Raw genomic sequence first — 19,566 nt, 5'->3', positions numbered from 1 at the left:
GCTGCTGCCTCCGACGCCGCATGCAGCGCGCACTTCTGCCAGGGAGACCTGTGGCTGCCGCCGCAGAACTGGATTGCGCCACGTGTACAGAGAAAAAGTCAAAGGTCACAGACGGCCAGGCCACTGCCGGTAGGGGCACATGGCAATCAAGTCTTGGTATACATATTTATATATGGAACGACGAAAGGCTCGGTCATGGTCATTGCAGCCCGACAGACAGACACCGGAACATTTCCTTCAGACAAACCAACTTCTTGATATACAGTTTAATCTCGCTGTGACGAACTTGAGGCCCAGCGATTACTTCGTTACAGCCGTAGCTTCCTTATAGCCCGTGTTAACCCAGCTTCCAAAGGGAATCGTCATTGCTTCGTTATATCCAATATTTCGTTCGAAACCGTTTCTTTATAACGAGATTCGATTGTAGCTTAACCACCGCTCAAAATATACTGGTGTGTACCCAGATGAAGAGTCTGCACAATTATACAGGTTTATTCGTTATAACCAATATTTCGTTATAACGATGTTTAGCTCAGCCTCTGCTCAAAAAATACTGGTCCTGTACACAGATAAAGGGTCTGCACTAGTATAGAGGTCTTCAAGACAACTCCTTGAGGGGCGAGTTGGGAGGTTTCATAAGAAGTATTAAAAGGTGTAAAACACACACACACACGCAAGAGGAGACAAAGGAATAGACGCTTTGAGCACAAGATGAAAAAAATTCCAGGGGTGAACTGAAGTCTGCTTAGGTGAAGTAATGTGAAGGCATTTCTCTTACTGCTGCCGGTTATGTTGCTGCGTTTTCCTTTCTTAGCGCCTTTGCCGTTTATATGTCGTGTTCTGGCTCTGACTTCGGTTCTACCATATCCAAAGACGTGGGTCCCGTTGCTAGAGCGTCTAGTAGGCACGCCGAAATACTAATTAATTATGTAATTCATCAATTCGATTAAGTTACCGATCAAGTTGAGAAGTAACTGACCAAATTAGCCATTTAAGTAATCATTTTGATGACTTAATTATTCACTCATGCTAATTACATAATTATTTAATAAATCATTCTATTAAATAATTGATGATGGAGAGTTCGTGCGGACACGCTCTGCCGACAAGTCTTGTACTCGTCACTAATGAGACAAGAAATGCGCATTAAAATGTTTTCGCATTAAAAAACAACAACATGACCGTATACGCACACAAGAAGTCATTTACATAGTACAGAGGCAAGAAAATTAATAAAATAAAACAAGACACAGAGGGAACACAAGACGTGTGTGTCAACAAAGGTTAAAAGCCGTCTGTTTACACACGCACGACAATAAGAAGCCTGAAGGGGCGAAGAGGCAAACAAAGGTCTGCAGGCGGGTACAAGGGCGATGTGAACTCTGAATAAGAAGGGAGTAAAGCTGTCCCCTAGCGCACTACCTTTTTATCAAGGAATGAGCTCGTCGACAGCTTACTTCCTTCTTATTCCCATGTAGGCGTACCTAGATAGCTTCTAGATAGCAACAACGGCTAAAAAAAGTCTAAGCACGAGTAGAAATGACAAAAATAGCTAAAAACGTCTCAGAGACGTACATGCAAAGCGATATTTAGAGAAAAGCCCATGTGCGATTGCAGGAGAAAGTAAGGTCGGCACACAGAGGCCCCTACGCGAGTGGAGAAGCCATAAGAGGCCCGTGCACGAAAACAAAGGTAAAGCCAGACCTGGAGCGTTGCCTTAAACGTCCTATGGGCTTACCCCAGCAAGACCGCCAGGCTTACACGTCACTGAAGGCTTAAGCCCAGCGAGCTGTATACCCGAGGGACAGAGGGACGATATAGGCGCAGTCCGTTTACTTGTACGTACCCTATAGCTATAAGGGTCTTGAGCACGCGGGTCGCCAGGCCTTACCGCGCGGTCCATGGTCCTAAGCGGTTTAGCCATTGTTCCGGGCGAGCCTAAGCCGTTAGCCATTAGTTGCCCCCTCGCAATATTGAGCCGTAAATATTTTGCCGACGTCCCGTAGTCCGTGCCTGCATCGATAGTTAGCTTTTCATGATAAGGATCTAGAAACTTTGAATACGAAAGAAAAAAAAAGCTGAAAAAAAGGCTTTCTTAGAGAATTCAGTGACCTTTTGCGTCGGAGTTTTAGGTTTTTAGAGCGTAGCTCTTACGCGCCCGTTCCTGCGTTCGGCGTCGTAGTCGGTGCCGTTAGCAACGGTGTAACATGCCACCTGACAGTGTGCAAGCGTGTGACAGGTGTCGTGTTGACAGGTAGTAGAAGAGCGAAACGCCACCTGCCACGGCGAGACAGGAGGAATGGACAACCGGAAGGTGGCTGCCACGGGAAGATCCCGGAGGGTGGCTAGGAGCGTAACAGGCTGCACTTAGGGCAGCATGCAATAAAATTCAGGGGGCACTTTGACGATTTAAAGCGGGCGAGGCGAAAGTCTTGCCACGCAACTTTGGTTGCTCGGCCGTAGGCACACACGAGGCGGCTACGGGGCGACTTGGATTCCCTAGTCATCACTAATTAGTCAAGACTGGTTAATGACTATCTACTCATGATTGGTTATTGACTAACTATTCTAGATTGGCTAATGTCTAACTAGTCATGATTAATTAGTTGGTGACTAACTAGTCATGATTGGTTATTGACTAACTATTCTAGATTGGTAAATGACTAACTAGTCATGATTGGTTATTGACTAACTATTCAAGATTAGTAAATGACTAACTAGTCATGACTAATTAGTTGGTGACTAACTAGTCATGATTGGTTACTGACTAACAATCCATGATTGGTTAATAACTAGTCATGACTGCTTAATGATTAACTAGCCATGACTGGTTAATGACTAACTAGTCATGACTGGTTAATTACTAACCAGTCATGGCTAAATAGTCATGACTTGCGACTAGTAATGACTAGTTGAGGCTTTCACTTGAGATGTAACGGACGAACGTAGTCATGGCCGCGAATGAGCGCTTAAAGGCTTTCGCCTTAATAAAGCACTGAGAGGAGCCTGCGCTAATCCTCAGCGGCGTCATCGTACTATTTTCAAAGATTCTAGTGAAAAAAAGAGACACATAAAAGGCGAATCACTAAAAACTTTTTCGGAGTGCCTGTTCAAGCCCATAGTGACGGCATTCGAAGGCGCAGGCTCCTTTCCCAAGCCGTGCAACCTGGGAAGCTGAGCACCAGAACGGGCGATGCCTTGTACCGGTATGAAAAAGCCGGTGAGTAACTGGCCGGCAGCGAGAGTCAAAGCCACCACCTCGTGAAGCCAAGGCGGCTACTCTACGCCGATGTAAAACAACTCGGTACATCTGAGGACCGTAAACTTACAGATGTTTCCAAAATATGTGCTCGTGTAGCCATCATAGAGCCGGTTAGAAGAACGTGACCCAGAAGAACAGCTGTTGTCAGGTATGTAGGTCCGTGTTTCTTGCCCTTCGCAGACTTATGGCTGGCTATCAAGAGGCGTTGCCATAATGGTTGCATACACGGATAGCAAGAGTGTGGGAAAGGTGTGCCTGGAAGTGGCCACGTGGTGTGGCCACGTGCGTGGGAGTGACCACGTGAGATCCACGTGGCGCTTCTGTCGTCACGAAGCTGCGGAGAGAGCAGGGAGATAAATGTATTCCACTCACCCTTTAAAGATTCGAAGAGCTGAGGTCGCTACAGAAGACGCTCCACACAGCCCCCGGCTATGGGACGTTTGGTCACATGTGAACGAGGCTCCACGGCTTTGGAGAAGGCAGCACCAGCCGGGCCGGCAGGAAGTGCTGCATGAAAGGGTTAGAGAAATAAGACTCTATTCTTCATCACCTTCATCACTCATTACTCGGAAAGTAGCGCGAAGGACATTACATCAGAGGAGGAAGGGGCAGATGGTTGTTCAGCGATCATAGGCACATGCAGGAAAAGGCAGATGATTCACAAAATCAAAAAGTAAAATAACCGCGACCATCAAAGCGGCAGCAAATCAAAATATCCGGGTAAAAATCAAAATAGTCGAATCAAAAGCATGTGGAAATACGAACTAAATAGGACACACTGTACACTCTAGACACGAATACGCCTATATAGGAGTAAAATGAGTAAGCCGTCCTCTAGGACACTCCGTTTTATAAAACAGAGTGCGCTAGAGGATATGTTTACTTCCTTTTTACTCTTTTATGTTTAGAGTGTAATAATGCAGGCCAATCGGATTACAGTACTGGGTGATCTAGGAAGGATCCGGAGCACAAAAATTGCACTTGATAGTTTAAACGTGCACTGAAGAGGAATCTGAACTCGCATTTTTACCGCTGGAACTCGATCTACACGTTGAGAGCATTCTTGGAAACTTCGAATTATTGCCCTGTGCGGCCGATTTCCCCAATTTAAATCCGATTAAAAGTCTCGGCTCCCGCCTTTTTTTTTAATTTCTCGCAGACGGTGGGAGGAGTCAGCCCACCTTTCAACCAGTCCCGTGGCGGCTTGCCGCTCTGCTATCGGCGGAGTGATACGTAGTGAACGGCGAAAGCAAGGAGTACACGCATATTTTCATTTCCGTGGGCCTAATTTGCAGCTATGTAGTCTCTGACTTGATCGATTTATTCACGAAAACCTAAAAAACAAAATATAAGCGAAAGCAAAGCCGCCACGCGACTGCCTGAAAGGCACTCCATAGTTGGTCGACTCCTCCCACTGTCTGCGGGCAGTTAAAAAGAAAAAGGCGGGAGCCGAACGTTAATCCGATTTAAATTGGGGAAATCGGCCGCACAGGGAAATAATTCGACATTTTCAAGAATGCTGGGAACGTGTAGATCGAGTTCCCGCGGCAAAAAGACGAGTTCAGATTCCTCTTCAGTACACCTTTAAGCAGTTAATCAGCAACTGCCTGAACCTGAAAAAGTTAGTATCAATTACATTGTATTCGGGAAGACCATTCTTCGATGAAACAAATGCCGCATGCTCGCCTAATCAGGTATTTGCGTACGTCGTCTTTTGTGCTCCAGCATCTAGAAGGGCCCTGAACAAAATGTTGGGCGTGGTTGACAAACATACCCAGCGCGTGCAGGAGACACCCAGGCACGAGTAATAATAAACGGGGCCTACTTTATTAGCATAGAGATATCTGAGAGTCTGAGACTTGAAGCGTATAGTAGTCAAGAAAGTTAGAAGACACCCCCCACCACCTCCTCTTGCTATGTGAGCAGCATTGGCGAACAGATACGACGAAGCCGTTATTGATTCGTGTTTATCATAAAGCGTGACCTAGGAGAAGAATGTAGGTACCGAAATGTAAAAAAAAAAACACCCGACAGCAGCGTAGGGATGTTAATGAAGTTTAGAGAGGCACCAGAGATCCCTTAATTTCCTCAAAAATGCACTGCTGTTTTTTTTTACTACACGATGTATTTCAAGGCTCTTCACCCCCCCCCCCCCCCCCTTCCCATTTGTGTTTCGTTTGCCAACCGTCAAGCTACAGATTAAATGCCGCATCTATCATGCCATGGCAAATCGCCGTGTATTAGTGCATACCGTCCGAAAGGCCCAATCGAATGTTTTCTAACGGGAAAAGTTTCGTCGGTTCAAACGAAACATTCTGGAAGCTATGGGCCACCACGTTTTTCTTAAGCCCGATCACGTGTGTAGCGTTCTGCCTGTTCTGAGTTACACAGTAAAGCAAGAAAGGTTATATTCCCAGCAGACAGGGAAGATGGCGTCACCATAGCACGCTAGAGAGTTCTCACATCGAAAGGGAGTAGCAGACATGCCGGCAAAAGAAAAGCATCAACGTAATAGGTACTATCGCGCTCAATATGAGTTGCAACGCGCGGTCATCGACCGGGGCTCGTTCCGTGGTGTGCCTCCTCCAAACAGTCGCTCGGAATTCCGGGAGAAACTGCTGTTCCAGGAAACAACAGCACCCCCGCTCAGGAAAAAGTTTCTCCCAGAATTCTGAGCGACTGTTTTGAGGAGGCACACCACGGAACGAGCCCCGGTCGATGACCGCGCGTTGCAACTCATATTGAGCGCGATAGTACACAGGGCAAAACGCTTGTCTAGAAGATGTTCTGGGCATGTTACGGACTGAACACCCGATATCTAGCGATAAAATTTGGCTAAAAATGGTCTGGGTGTAAGCATGGGCTGTTAAACTTGTTAAGTTGTCATTTTTTTGCGTTCCATACTTTAAAGATCACAGGTAAGTCTCATGCAAGCACCGGAATCTATATCAAACGTACACACTCACTCAACACTGAATGAATAAATCAATCAATCAATGAATCAATCAATGATTCAATCAATCATTCAGTCAGTCAGTCAGTCAATCGATCAATCAAAAATTATTAGAAGCTATATTTGTTGAGTTGGTTAATACATACAACTCCACATACTTGAGGAGAATTAAGAGCTCAAGGCTGCGGAAAGATATTTCCTTTAAACACGCAGGGAGATCAAAGTCCAGCAACGCATACGAGAAACGCACCTGACTACAAGCCGCAATACGACATCAACTTGGAATGGTCAAAGCCATTTTTATCCTTCAGTAAGCTCAGATAATATTACAACCAGTGTGTCGAAAACCGGTCAGTTTTTTCGTCCCGCACAGAACGATATCGAAATAGACTGCCGCAAACTGAAACCCTAGAAATGTTCTTACATGCATCAACAAGCTCAAACCGACAAGCTTTTTTTATCTTCTCTAACCTTCTCCCCGCATAGGCTTAGCGGCGAGTTCAAACAGCAGCGTCAGCAGCACAATGCCGAGGGAGCGGCGGCAGCAATGCGCGGATTCCCAGCTAAAGAAATTCGAACGGCGGAATTCATGGAGGAGCCGTCGGCATTGTTATTGCCGTATGTTCTGACGTCTCCTTCGTCCTTGACTTTGCAGCCGTGCGAACGGTAGTGAAAAAAAAAAAAAACTGCACTACGTTCCACTGTATGTGCCAAGCGACAAAGCGCGTTCGAAGAACTCAGCTCGGAAGCCCATTGTTCCGCGCTGCTGCTTTCCTTCATAGCAATACGATGCAGCGCTGCGGAGGCTAGAGAGATGACGTTAGCCCATGCCCAGATTTCCTAGAAATCATCAACTAGCGCCCTCTGTCGGCCGTTAGTAACAGACACTGCGTAACTTTGTGGGAATATCTTTATTTGTAGCTGAAAGAAAACTATATATATCCTGTATTTGTACATAGTATATGTGCCGCCCTTTCCCTATCCTTCCTCCTATCGCTCCCCCCTTTCTTTCCCTCTCCCTGTCCTCTCCCTGTGCATTTATTCCCGCTTGCCGCAGTTCAGGTGCTTCAGGTTTCGATGGCAGATGCCGCGGCTAGCAACATCTGTTCCTTCGATTTTTATTCTCATTTATTTATTTATTTATTTATTTATTTATTTATTTATTTATTTATTTATTTATTTATTTATTTGAATACCCTCAGGGCTCGAAGGCATTAGAGGGGAGTGGGAAAGATATACATTGGATAAGGTACAGTGCAGGAAAAAAACAAAACAGAAGAAATTATAGCGCGGCGAAAAGCGAGAGAAAAAGAAAAAAAGAAGGCAAATAATAAAAGGGGAAAAAAGAAGTGAGGCAAAAAGAAAGAACATTTCCGGCAGACAGCAATATGACAGCGAGATATTTGCGTTGCGCGAACTAACGCAAAGAAAATATAAATAATAATAATAATAATATTATTAATTTAATATCACTATTATATAGTAACAAAACTATAATTAATAATAAATAGCCACTAACAACAACAATAACTAAAAAGTGCGCTTATATGGCGCGCGAACACGTTGATACTGATAGAGTACTCTTCTTAGGTGCTGCAGAACATGACTGATAAAGTGCTTCCAGCCCGACGTGCCCTGCCAGAGGCACGGCCGAACATCTCCTGTGGAGCTGCCCTACCTTTGACGCAGTACGGGAAAGAGCACTCAAGTCCCTGGGCGGGCTTCGACCTGGAACCCTGCAGGAATGGGTCGATCCGCCATCGCACATCGGGCCATCAGACGCACTCCGGCTCTGGCGAACTTTTCTTTCCTACTTCAAGGAAGATGAAGGGCCAGGCCATCACTTCGCGGAGCCGACCTCGGGACGACACTACCTCGAGGAAGAAGTGGACACCGGTCCACCACCCGCACTCCGACCTTCACCCCCACCCCCATCCTCACCCCCACCCTTAACCACTCCCCCACCCCAACCTCCATGAAGCACCTTAGTTCTGCCGCAAGGTATCGGCCTACTAAATGCAGAAATAAAGACGTTAAAAAAAAGTGCTTCCTATACCAGTCTATACACGAATACGCTTATGTGAGAGAAAAAAAGGGAGTAAAATCCCTTAATGCACTGCTCGGTATAAATGTAGGGCGCTACAGGACAGTTTACTCCCTCTGTACTCCTTTCTATATAGAGTGTATACGCTGACGTTGACTAGTTCTGAACGCCGTAGCAAACCAGTGGGACGTACCAAATATTCAAAACGTCCGCGGTAATTTTTCGTGTTGAACGTCTTGCAACACGCTGTGGTGGCCGCGCAGACTAGACGAGTTTGTCCAGATTTTATGAGGTTGTATCGGAGACTATTCGCAAGCAATCAGAGCAGTTGACTTTCGATAATTCGAAACCGAAGTGGATCAAAAGCTTGTTCGAAAAACGCAGCGTTCGAATTAAGGAGAAGCTTTCATATTACTCTCGATGCTGACGAGATTGTTCGGACAACCGGCGGTTCGAATTAAGCGACTTCTAATTCAACCGTATTTTGCAGTAATCGTAAAGGACATAGGATTTTTATGCGCTCTAGAGGAACAATAGAGGAACAAGAGGAACAAGAGGAACAAGAGAAACCTTTTTAACACGCCGTAAGCCGGCAAGACCAAAGCATCAGTTCGATAAATGAATGGTTCTACTTAAAGGAATGTAAATAAATGAACTCAATTTAATGGCATTCCTCAGGGACACGGCAACCTGTGAAAACCACATTCATGTGTGCGTAAGCCGCGTGAGTTAAGGGTGGGGCTGCGTGACTTCATCTTTGCCACTCTTATCTGGAGTAGCCTTCCAGGTGGATAACCAGGATACAAAAATTGCAAGGACACTTTGGCAACTAAAGTGTTGAGAGACGAAAGCCGAGGACACTATGCCATGACGATTGCCGGTGGATGTTGGCGTCACACCGTTTCCGTGGCTATATGGACGTCCGCGCTATTTCGACGCAATTTCCCCATTTTTGGCTACAGTTAATCAAATAATTAACCTACAGCCATCAAACTTGGCTTCTAGGTTCATTTTTCCTGCCCTGTCTGATGCTACCATTGGTTTTCTTCTATCTTTCTAAGTTCCCGAGTTAAGCGCGTGTGACACGCTTTGTTAACGGACGGACGACAGTATGAGCAATTAAAGGCATTCGCCTTAAAACCTCCAGTGTAAATTGAAGACTGCTACCTCCTCCCCGTTCAGAGCGGCTTTTCACATCGCCTATCTCGTGTCAACACAAACTGCCTTTGGCCGCTGCTCCAGCGCCAGACTGTCATAATATGGAAAGAAAAAACAGCCCTGATTACGATTTCTTTGTGAAATCCACGCTCGCCGTAGATACGGCACACTTGCAATGTCTATAAAGAAGAAACGTACTACTCAGCCCTCCGAGGATTCACACCGAAACTATGTGCGAAGTCACGCCATTTCGTTTCCCGAATCGTTAATAGCGGGTTATTCTGCCCTGAAATCGTGTGCAAAGATTACATGCTCAAATGCGTTTCAAGTGCGAGTTACACACCATAAATGAAAATGCAGCCTCTTCTCCGGTATTTTTATTTCTTTTTGTTGGCCTTGACATTTATTATTGCTAAGCGCGAAATATTGTGCGAAATAGGTTTTTTGCTGGCGGGTACCATCGTCATGTACAGCGCGATTCAGGTTTCCACTGACCCAGGGAGCAGCTCTGAAGGCGTCTTTAACTTTTGCATTGACAAAGCCAATTTGCCAAATGTACGCTGGCGGTCTGCGCTCCAGTGCGGCGTTTGTGCAACAATGTTGTCAACGCCAACGCGTATTGCTCTAGTGGCATGTTTATGCTGTTGCGTTGTCCACGCCAACGCATCAATCAATCAATCAATCAATCAATCAATCAATCAATCAATCAATCAATCAATCAATCATTTTATTTCCTTAGAAAAGGAGGAGTACGGGACTAAAAGCTCGGACAGCTTGACGAGGTCCCGACCCCTTGTTAGTTGGCATGACAGCAGGATGACGGCCAGTCTTACACAAAAATGAAAAAAATATCACAAAGCAACGGGTAATACAGAATGAAACAAGACGGCAATCAATCGGAGAAGCAACAAAAGGTAATACAGATAAATCAACACACATAAGCAACATTAGTGAACAAAATTAGGCGAATAGGAAGGCATGGTTTAGTCTTGCAAATGAAGAAGTTGACAAAAACGTTTAATGCGACAGTTTCGGTTTCTGGAGGGATCAAAATTTTGTCGGTCTAGTAAGTTTAACAGCGAAGGTAATGTATAAGATAGAGATTGTTCATCATAGGAGGTTCTCGGGGTGTGTACAAACCACATTTCTTTATGTCGGGTCTGACGGATATTTGTGTTTTCTTGGAGTTTTGCCCGATGAGTTATGTAATCAATGCCAAACTTTACAAGACCTTTGTAGCACAACATCAACCTGTAATTATAAAAACAAAACACGGGAAGAATTTCATATTTTGGAAAAAGTGGTTTTGTGGAGTATGTATAAAGGACATCAGCTATGTAACGTACAGCTCTTTTTTGTAGCAAATGTAGTTTCTGCAAGTTTGTCACGCCAGTTGTGCCCCACACCACAATGAGGCACACATCTCCTTGTCGCTGCCGCCACATAGGTGAAAAGCGTTAATATTAGTTTGATAGAAGTATTAATTCATGAAGAAGAAGACGATGTGCAGTGCACAACGCATAGAGTTTCTTACTATTACCTAGAGGGAAAGCTGGGAAGCCGTCTATGGGAGTTTGCATGGAGACCCCACGTGACCACTTCAGCCACCATGGGCGCTCAAAGCATCATGGGGCGGTGAGCTACTTGTTGCGGAACTGCAACTTCTGGCCAAACAATAATAGAAAAATAAAGCTGTTTGATAGCTACAAACGTCCTAACATTCAATATCTTGTCTAATAATTGCAACAAACGAGCAGAAAAGCATTTAAGTGCAAAGTTTGCCCAAAATAAGACATGACTAGCTTTCCTATTGGCCAAGTGATGAACACTAAAAAAACTAATATTTCGTAATTAACAGGCGCACTTTTAAAAGTAAATATGTTTTCAAAAAAAAATGTTGTTGTTTAGATACTTTAAGAGGTTTTTTAATGGCATTTCGGAAGAGTAAAACCTTTTATTGGCGTCGTGTGTCGTCGCGTCTTCACTACTATGGCTTTTGCACACTGCGTTCGCGCGAAAGTCGTCTGCGCACACACGAACAGCGTTTTCGGAATGAAACGTCTTAGTACTGCCACTCCGTGCTCCCCAAAAACTACGACTGTGCCGCAACAAGTAGCTCACCGCCCCATGATGCTTTGGGCGTCCATGTTGGCTGAAGTGCAGCGCCGCCAGCTTTCCCTCTAGGTAGTAGTAAGAAACTCTATGGCACAACGCGAGAGTGCATAGCACAGTTTAACACGAGGCGTGTTCGGCTGCGGCGATAGCCTAGTTTTTTTTTTTTCCTAGTGCTCTCACGCAGCGACCTGCAAAGCTGATCTGTTCCCGCAGCCACGGGTACGAATCGAAGCTGTAGATATTTGCTTGATTTGATTTCATTTATTGCTTTCACTTGGCATAAACCCACATACACGTCAACCATACAAATAACCCAAGATCTTGGTGGGTGTTAACTCATCGGAGAAGTGCTTTCAGCCTAATAAGTTTCAATTCCATTGAAACGCACCCAACAATTCTGGACAAAAGCATTTTTTAGCAAAAAACCTTTTACGAAAGTATTTTTTTTTTCAAACAATGTAAGATTTCACTATAACAATCAATATATCTGCAGTCATCACAAAATGAACAAGGGAGGGGAAAACCTCAGGTTGCTAGAGCCAACGTTTCGACAAGGGGACTTGTCTTCGTCTGGGCGAAGACAAGTCCCCTTGTCGAAACGTTGGCACTAGCAACCTGAGGTTTTCCCCTCCCTTGTTCATTTTGTGATCGCCAAGGACCATCTACCGCACCCTCTCTCTACCATGGACAATATATCTGCAGGTCACCCGAGGGCAGTCTTGTATTTTTTTTTATTACCATTTTTGCTATCGTCAAAAGCGTTCCCCATTGCTTTTCTATGGCAGTCTTAACTGTTCGATGCGATCGATGGAAACACTCTAAAAGAAAGATTTTGCTTCATATCAGAACAATGGACCTTGAATATTTCCATAATAGTTTCTAAAATTTTCCAATTTTCGAAATTTTCCATCGAGGATGTCGGACGTGTTTTCGCAACGCTGCAAAACGGACAAGGAACGTCAACTTCACGTAATGCAGTTTGAAACGGAGTCCCGCCTGCCCATGCGATGGACAGGACCGCAGCAAGTACACTATGCAAGAAAACATGCGAAAAATTGCATTATCAAGTATTCAGATCTTTCATGAAAATAAGCAACCTTTTTCCGCATGCAGAATTCACTCAGGAGAAGTGGCCCAATCACTTTCCATATGCAAAATGCACTAAGAAGAACATAAATGAAAGCACAAGTCACAAAGAGTCAGCCCTTTGCATGACAGAACTTTTGCAAGTCCAGCGAAACTCAGCGAGCATGTCGGATTGACTTATCTGCAACTGACTCCCAAGTATGGAGTCGGTGCTGACGTCACGTCTATTCCTTTAGAGCCTGCAAAATAAGTTGCGCAGTCGGTCCAATCACAAAGCGCTACAGCCTGCGGACACTCATGCGAGCTCCGCCCCCTCCACGGGCACTTTGCTTTTGCTTACGCAAGCTGCATGGCTCGGACAATGCTGCACGAAACAATGCTTCGCAGGGGAGAATGCAGCCGCGGATTCTGTTCGCTCTTTCCTCAGCGTAGCTTTGTTGAGGCGAAACAGGCGCTCGCGTGTCGCAGAAGAGCAGAAAACAGGGGAGCCGGAAAGTAATGCAGCACAAAAACAGACCGCGCATGCCGTGTTTACTTGTAAATTATTTTACTCGAAAATGCGATATATCAAATGGGTCTGCTTTGCGGCACTGGATCGAATCTTGCTGAAACGCACCGCTACCACTGCACACTCTAACGAAAAGGAGTAAAAAGGGTGTAAAGGAGTAAAAAAAGCGAAAGAGAAGTAGCGTAAGAGCTAATCGATTCCGATCGCAAAGGTTGGGCAAGGTGATTGCGGCGCCATTGTGCATAAGCTAAAAGGGCACTCAATGTGGCGAGCATTTTTGCGATGGTCATTTTACCTGCTCTTTGACATTTCCCGAATTACAGCTCAGCAATGCTTCATGTTTTGTTTTGACAGCGTATTAAAAAGAACTAGCTATTTCATTTTTGCTCTCAATCCCTTCTCTAAGCGTGATGGTGAGCAGAAGAATTCCGAAAGTAAAACTTTAGAGAACCCTACAAAAAACAAGATTACAAGTCTTAAGGGGCTGACACTAAAGGGGATTCCCCATGTCGGCTAGATGTCCTGCGTGACACTAATTATACTTAATCCGTACAGGGATTGGTTTGTTGGTTTATTGGGGTTTAACGTACCGAAGCAACTCAGGCTATGAGGGACGCCGTAGTGAAGGGCTCCGGAAATTTCGACCACCTGGGGTTCCTTAACGTGCGCTGACATCGCACAGCACACGGGCCTCTACAGTTTCGCCTTCAACGAAATTCGGCCGCCGCTGCCGGGATCGAACCCGCGTCTTTCGGGCCAGCAGCCGAGCGCCGTAACCACTGAGCCACCAAGGCGGGTAACTCCGTACAAGGAGTCTATGCAGTGACTCTAGAGCAACTCGCATTCTAGCGAGGTATACTGAATTTTTCTAGTCAGTAAACTGCGGTAAAAATCACGCCAGCCATTGAAGCAAAGTGCGAATTCTGTGCAAGTGAAAATTTTATTCTACAGAACCATTTGCGTCAACAGAAAAATATCGTCCAACGCAGTGTTCCTTAGACACTTCGTATAATTCGACTCAAGGCATTCCTCTGGATGAGAAACTGGCGCGAAGATGTATGTGTACATTATTTACAGCTGACAGCCGAAACCCATAAGACCACGGTGTTGGTAGGAAGCAGCAGTAGCGTCTATTTCGGCATCATTAAACTTTCATCTGCCACTTGCGCAGTTTCTGTTGACGTCAGCGTTGCGACCGGGAGAGTGTTTGAGGTCGTTAACACGGGAAAGGCGACGACCCTGCCGAGAAAGATCGCACTCCACACAAGCGTCAGCGAAAAAGGAGTTTCACAGATATGGCGGGAAACAGAGGCGAACGAAGGGCACATGAACTTCTTATGCCTTTGTGTTTAGTTCTTCCAACGAGGTGATAATCAGGAGAGTGCTGAAAAGAGCGTGGGGCGTTACCTTATAAAAACAGGAAGACGCGGTGGCTTAAGCGGTCCGCGTCACTCAGGAGTGTCCCACAAAAAAAATGGCTGTGACTAATTAGCTCGGCTATGCCAGGATATACATAGCAAAAGCTAAGGCATAGCTTGGTTAGCCTTGATTATTCTTCATTGCAAGTCCAGGTTAGTCTCCTTTTCATTCCTCCGACGTGTTATCAGGCATGCGACACAGCTGGCGAAGGGAGCAGAGGCGAGCGCTACGACGAGGCAAGCGGTGTGACGTCATACCAAGCGGCGGCACCGCGGCGAGGCACGCGGTGTGACGTCATGTCAGATGGCGCGGATAGCGCGCGACATCCGCCAGCTGCTGCGGTTGCTAGGCAACGGCTCAAGGTCGGTCTCTATGCCTCCTCGGAGCACCGCCACAGCGAAATCGCAAGTTCGTGGCCAATGTAGCTTTCGCTACAAAAACAGGAAGCCGCGGTGGCTTAAGCGGTCCGCGTCACTCAGGAGTATCGCAAAATAACCCTCGTCATTGCACTGAGCTACCACTCATGTCAGTAGGGATAGAGCTGAGAGGAGGCCGTGCTAAGCCTCTACGGTGCTACAGTAGTACGTATTTGCCGAGGATGTTTCCATAAAAATCAACGCAAAACTAAAGACTCAGTTTTCACGGCTTTTTGAAATCGAATTAAAGAGGATGTTCTTGCAGTTTGCGCAGCCATGTCTTAAAAACGTTCCAGAAAAAGTGCTTATGGCGGCCATTATGCAACCGATTAGAATCACGTGATCGGAGAAAACCGTTGTAGCCGGATAAAAAAATCCTGATTTTGCATGCAGAGTAAGGGCTCACTATCAAGAGGCTTTGCCAATATGGCTGTCACTGTAGATATCAAAAATGTGGAGTGGGCGTGCATTGTAGCGTGACCGCCGTAAGCACATTACCTAAGATATACATTTTACTGGTAAATTGGTAAATTGGCTTTTGAGGAATTGAAACGGCGCAGTATCTGTCTGACATATCTCGGTGGACACCTGAACTGCACCGTAAGGGAAGGGAGGAAGGAGGGAGTCAAAGAAGAGAGGAAGAAAGGGGTCCTACATTTTATTGGAATCAATGGTTTCCATTTAACGCATGCGTGGGTCTCGAGGATACGTCAGGCATCTTTGCCTCGAACTGTTGACTCTAGAATTTTCGAATTCAAAATAATCAAATTCAAATTCCAAACTCGACTGCCGTCAGGAACTCAACGGAAGCTGTCGCTGCCGTTTGGCTGCCTTTGGCTCACCGGAAGTCCAAATTGCCCATGTAGCAAAAATGTAAGCCGTAATACCGATGTTAGCCGGGTTCAAACTGACAAGCGAATTATTAGTTATTGCCTCCCAAATTTCGCGCTCCCCTCATCCTCTTAAGACGTTCAGGCAATTAAGATTCTACCGCGAAAGACAAGCACCGACCCAATACCCAAGCCAAACCGTTATCTTTCTCCCCCCCCCCCCCCCCCCACGCACTTTTTTCCGCCCACTAGCCCGCGTCGGGCGAGCGATTTCAATTAGCCAGCCTGCGCCTCATTAACAGGCTCAAAAATCGATGCCGGACGTCCGACTCAAAGCCGGCGCATGCGCAGATGCTGTTTACGCCCGCCGTCGGGCCAATCAGCGCCCGTCTGTCGTTCTCGGGCGTATTACCGCGGCTGATTACCCGGAGCGCGAGCATTCATGAAATCCCAGCTCGTCGACGTGCATACCAGTCTGGCGCTTTCAGAACTCGTCGGATCGCTCTCCTCTCCCCCTTTCCTAATTCATCCTGCTTCTCCTCTCGCAAAAGAAATACCACGAGCTCTGTAAATAGCCCTTTTTCAAAGCATCCCTGGCTCAGGGGGCTCGGAGAATGCCACAAAGGACAACTGCGTACGGAAACAGACGAGCCTTAGAAAATATCTAGAGAGTTTTAGCATAGCGTAGACGTATCTGTATACACGTATGACAGCTTTCCGGGTGGGATCTACGCTAGTATGTCTCCGCTGTGTTCAAAGAATCTATTAGGAAATTTTAGCATCGCCTTAAAATAAACACCGCAACTACGGTGTTGAATTTCGATATTGCTGTACTTAAATATTGAAAGTAATGATCCACTCCTACAATATGCAGCAAAATCTTCTTTTAAACTCTTCCAGTCGCTCGCACAGAGCAGTTAAGGCTACAATAAAAGATCAATGAGCAACTCTTTTGACAGTATCAAAAACTTTAATAACAAAATAAAATGCGAGCTTGTCGAAGAGAGGTCTGAGGATACATGGTTAGTTGCAATGAAATCATAAAATATACGAAAAAATTGCGATCATAAAATCTTTTCCGTTCAAAAATGGTTTGTCCAGAATTGTTGGGTATGTCGGTTATATTTGCTTGCTTGTCAACATTCGATGTATGTGGGCGCACGCCGTTCAGTATTGCCCTGTTAGTCGCAATACCTTCGAAGTGTTGGAAATATATACCGGGCCCTTAATTCTCGGATGTAGCTCAATTCCTCCCGCTTTACGCATTGGGCGAAAGACTGTGAAAACTCCGAAGACATCAGATTGCTACTGAAAAATCCTGTCTTTGCGAAGCATTCACCACTGCAAAAAGCGGAAAGTAGATTTTTTTCTCTATTGTTTATTTGGCAATACATAGGTATTGTCTGCGAGGCAAGAAAAGGAGAGAGAAGGTCTCCTGACCAGGTGCCGACCCCGCAGGGCACAGCAGCAGTGATGTACCAGTACAAACGATGTATTACATGCATAGAGTGGAATGAACCACCTCTTTAAGAAGCATTCAGAAACACTCATAACATGACATGAATGAAAGACAAAATGAGTTTGAGTTTCGGCTCATAAAATGGGAATATGGTTGTGTTAAGAATGCAAGAAAGAATTAGGGTCATGGGAGGTTCAGCAAATGAGGGTTCGTTAAACTAAAGTACATATAACAGCCTTCTGAAGGAACCAGCGCACAAAACACAACGGACAAGAAAAAGGTGGTACACGACGGACAGGAGCGCTGACTAACAGCAAACGATGAAAAAGAGCCCATTGTACTAGAAATATATTTGAGCAACACTTGTTGTTGCTCAAATATATTTCAGCGCTCCTGTCCGTCGTGTACCACCTTTTTCTTGTCCGTTGTGTTTTGTGCGCTGGTTCCTTCAGAAGTATGTATTACCAACTAGCCCAACAACAAGTGTTGCTCAAATATATTTCTAGTACAATGGGCTCTTTTTCATCGTTTGCTGTTAGTCAGCGCTCCTGTCCGTCGTGTACCACCTTTTTCTTGTCCGTTGTGTTTTGTGCGCTGGTTCCTTCAGAAGTATGTATTACCAACTAGCCCAACAACAAGTGTTGCTCAAATATATTTCTAGTACAATGGGCTCTTTTTCATCGTTTGCTGTTAGTCAGCGCTCCTGTCCGTCGTGTACCACCTTTTTCTTGTCCGTTGTGTTTTGTGCGCTGGTTCCTTCAGAAGTATGTATTACCAACTAGCCCAACAACAAGTGTTGCTCAAATATAACAGCCTATTGTTTGCAGACAAATACAAGATAGAATACAACAAGAATACAAAGAAGATTTGGCTTCTTCAAACAGAAGTGTATGCAAGGAATTTGATTACACAAATCATTGAAAGATACAATACGTAATTATATAAAAATGACATAGATGCCAAGCTAATCAGGTGTAATGTAACCATGTAACCAAAAACTGAAAAAACACGAAGTTTCAGAACCTATTCGGTTCCTCCATCAGTTATGACTGCGGGCGAGTTGCAGCTTGCTTTTTGAAGCCCTCATTTTTGTCACCCGTCGGGTCACTAAGTACGTTCTGAAACGTAGTCTTTTTTTTTTTGGTTGGAGTTCTTTTCTAACTTAAATTACATTTCTTAATGTAGTTTTGTAATTTAGTTGTAATGTAGTTTTCGTCGAACGTTAGATTTCAAATTACATTTCTTTTCCAACCAGACACTCCTCTATCGAATGTTTTCTTCTGAACGTAACTATACTCTACGGGGAACCAGCAGCTGCCCTAAACCTCATCTATTATAAATTGCCTTCGCGTTTATTTTTTGGCGGTCTGACCCTCGTCACTCCTTTTTAACTCCATTTCAGCCCCTGCCGCTCAAAGCAACGACTCACTTCCACGTGTAATCAACAGGTTCTCATTAAAAGCCCACGCCGAGAGAAGTGAGGCTGTCAGAATTCTATTAGGAGCTGCTTCTCGGTGCCCCATTGCTCTAAATGTTGTGCTCATACAGACAGCAGCTGTGGCATTAAAGTAGGGTTTTCAGCTGTCAGAATGGATACACAGTTCCGGGAGGTCCAGGACGGCCATGGTGCTGCTATCAAAATTTATTATAAAGTTAATATTACAGCACACAAAAACTAAAATAGAACGAGAAGACATGGCGTATGCTATCAATGCTGGTGTTGATAAAAGCAGGTGAAAGAACTTTCCCTGGTGTGACTTAGCTTTTACATATATTAGTAGCAGTATTAGAGCTCCTGCACCAAAGAAAGAGCTTATAATAATGGCTAAAGGAGTATACACATCAATTTTTAGTTTCGGACTTTCTGCCTTCAAACGGCGCGTAAGACAACAGTATGCATACATAAACTGACACGTCCGATCTGACTACGCTCACTAAGTACTGATAATTGGATTTCTTACCTCATGCTGCTTTTGTTTCGCTTTGAACAGCCGAATGATTGTTACGGCTTCAAGGTTGCTTTCAGGTTACGTAAGCCATCAAAACGCCGAGATATAATCGCTGCTGCTTCGGCGTTTCACTTCACCGCAACTCTGACACCAGACAGGCCAAACAGCAGGAATCAGAACAAACGAACAATAACTTAAAATATCGCTGTTTCTGTATTCCTCCCCTGATCTGAAGTCCACCCTGACGTCACAGACACCGCTCGACTGCTCAGATCGACGATGTGTCTTTGTGTCTGTTTCATGAAATTTACCACAACAGCGTTCTCAAATATAAGTTATTGTCAAGACCATGTTACATATCAGCACA

The 19,566-nt window shown here is 45.1% G+C and overlaps 1 protein-coding gene across 1 annotated transcript in view; it reads right to left on the bottom strand.

The window, feature by feature from the left end:
• The window catches only part of LOC149329625 (synaptotagmin-1-like), a 216,960-nt gene that overhangs the window by 120,996 nt on the left and 76,398 nt on the right, over window positions 1-19,566 (bottom strand). Inside the window, exon 2 of the mRNA XM_089560364.1 lies at window positions 3,635-3,769. The gene's annotated coding sequence lies outside the window, so the exon portion shown is untranslated. The remainder of the gene's footprint in view (window positions 1-3,634; window positions 3,770-19,566) is intronic.

Source organism: Amblyomma mixtum, chromosome 9, assembly GCF_055824585.1.
Source record: "Amblyomma mixtum isolate Tamu chromosome 9, ASM5582458v1, whole genome shotgun sequence".
Classification (NCBI taxonomy): domain Eukaryota; kingdom Metazoa; phylum Arthropoda; class Arachnida; order Ixodida; family Ixodidae; genus Amblyomma; species Amblyomma mixtum.
Note: the sequence above shows the minus strand (reverse complement) of the source record. Positions and strands in the feature narration are given on the sequence as shown.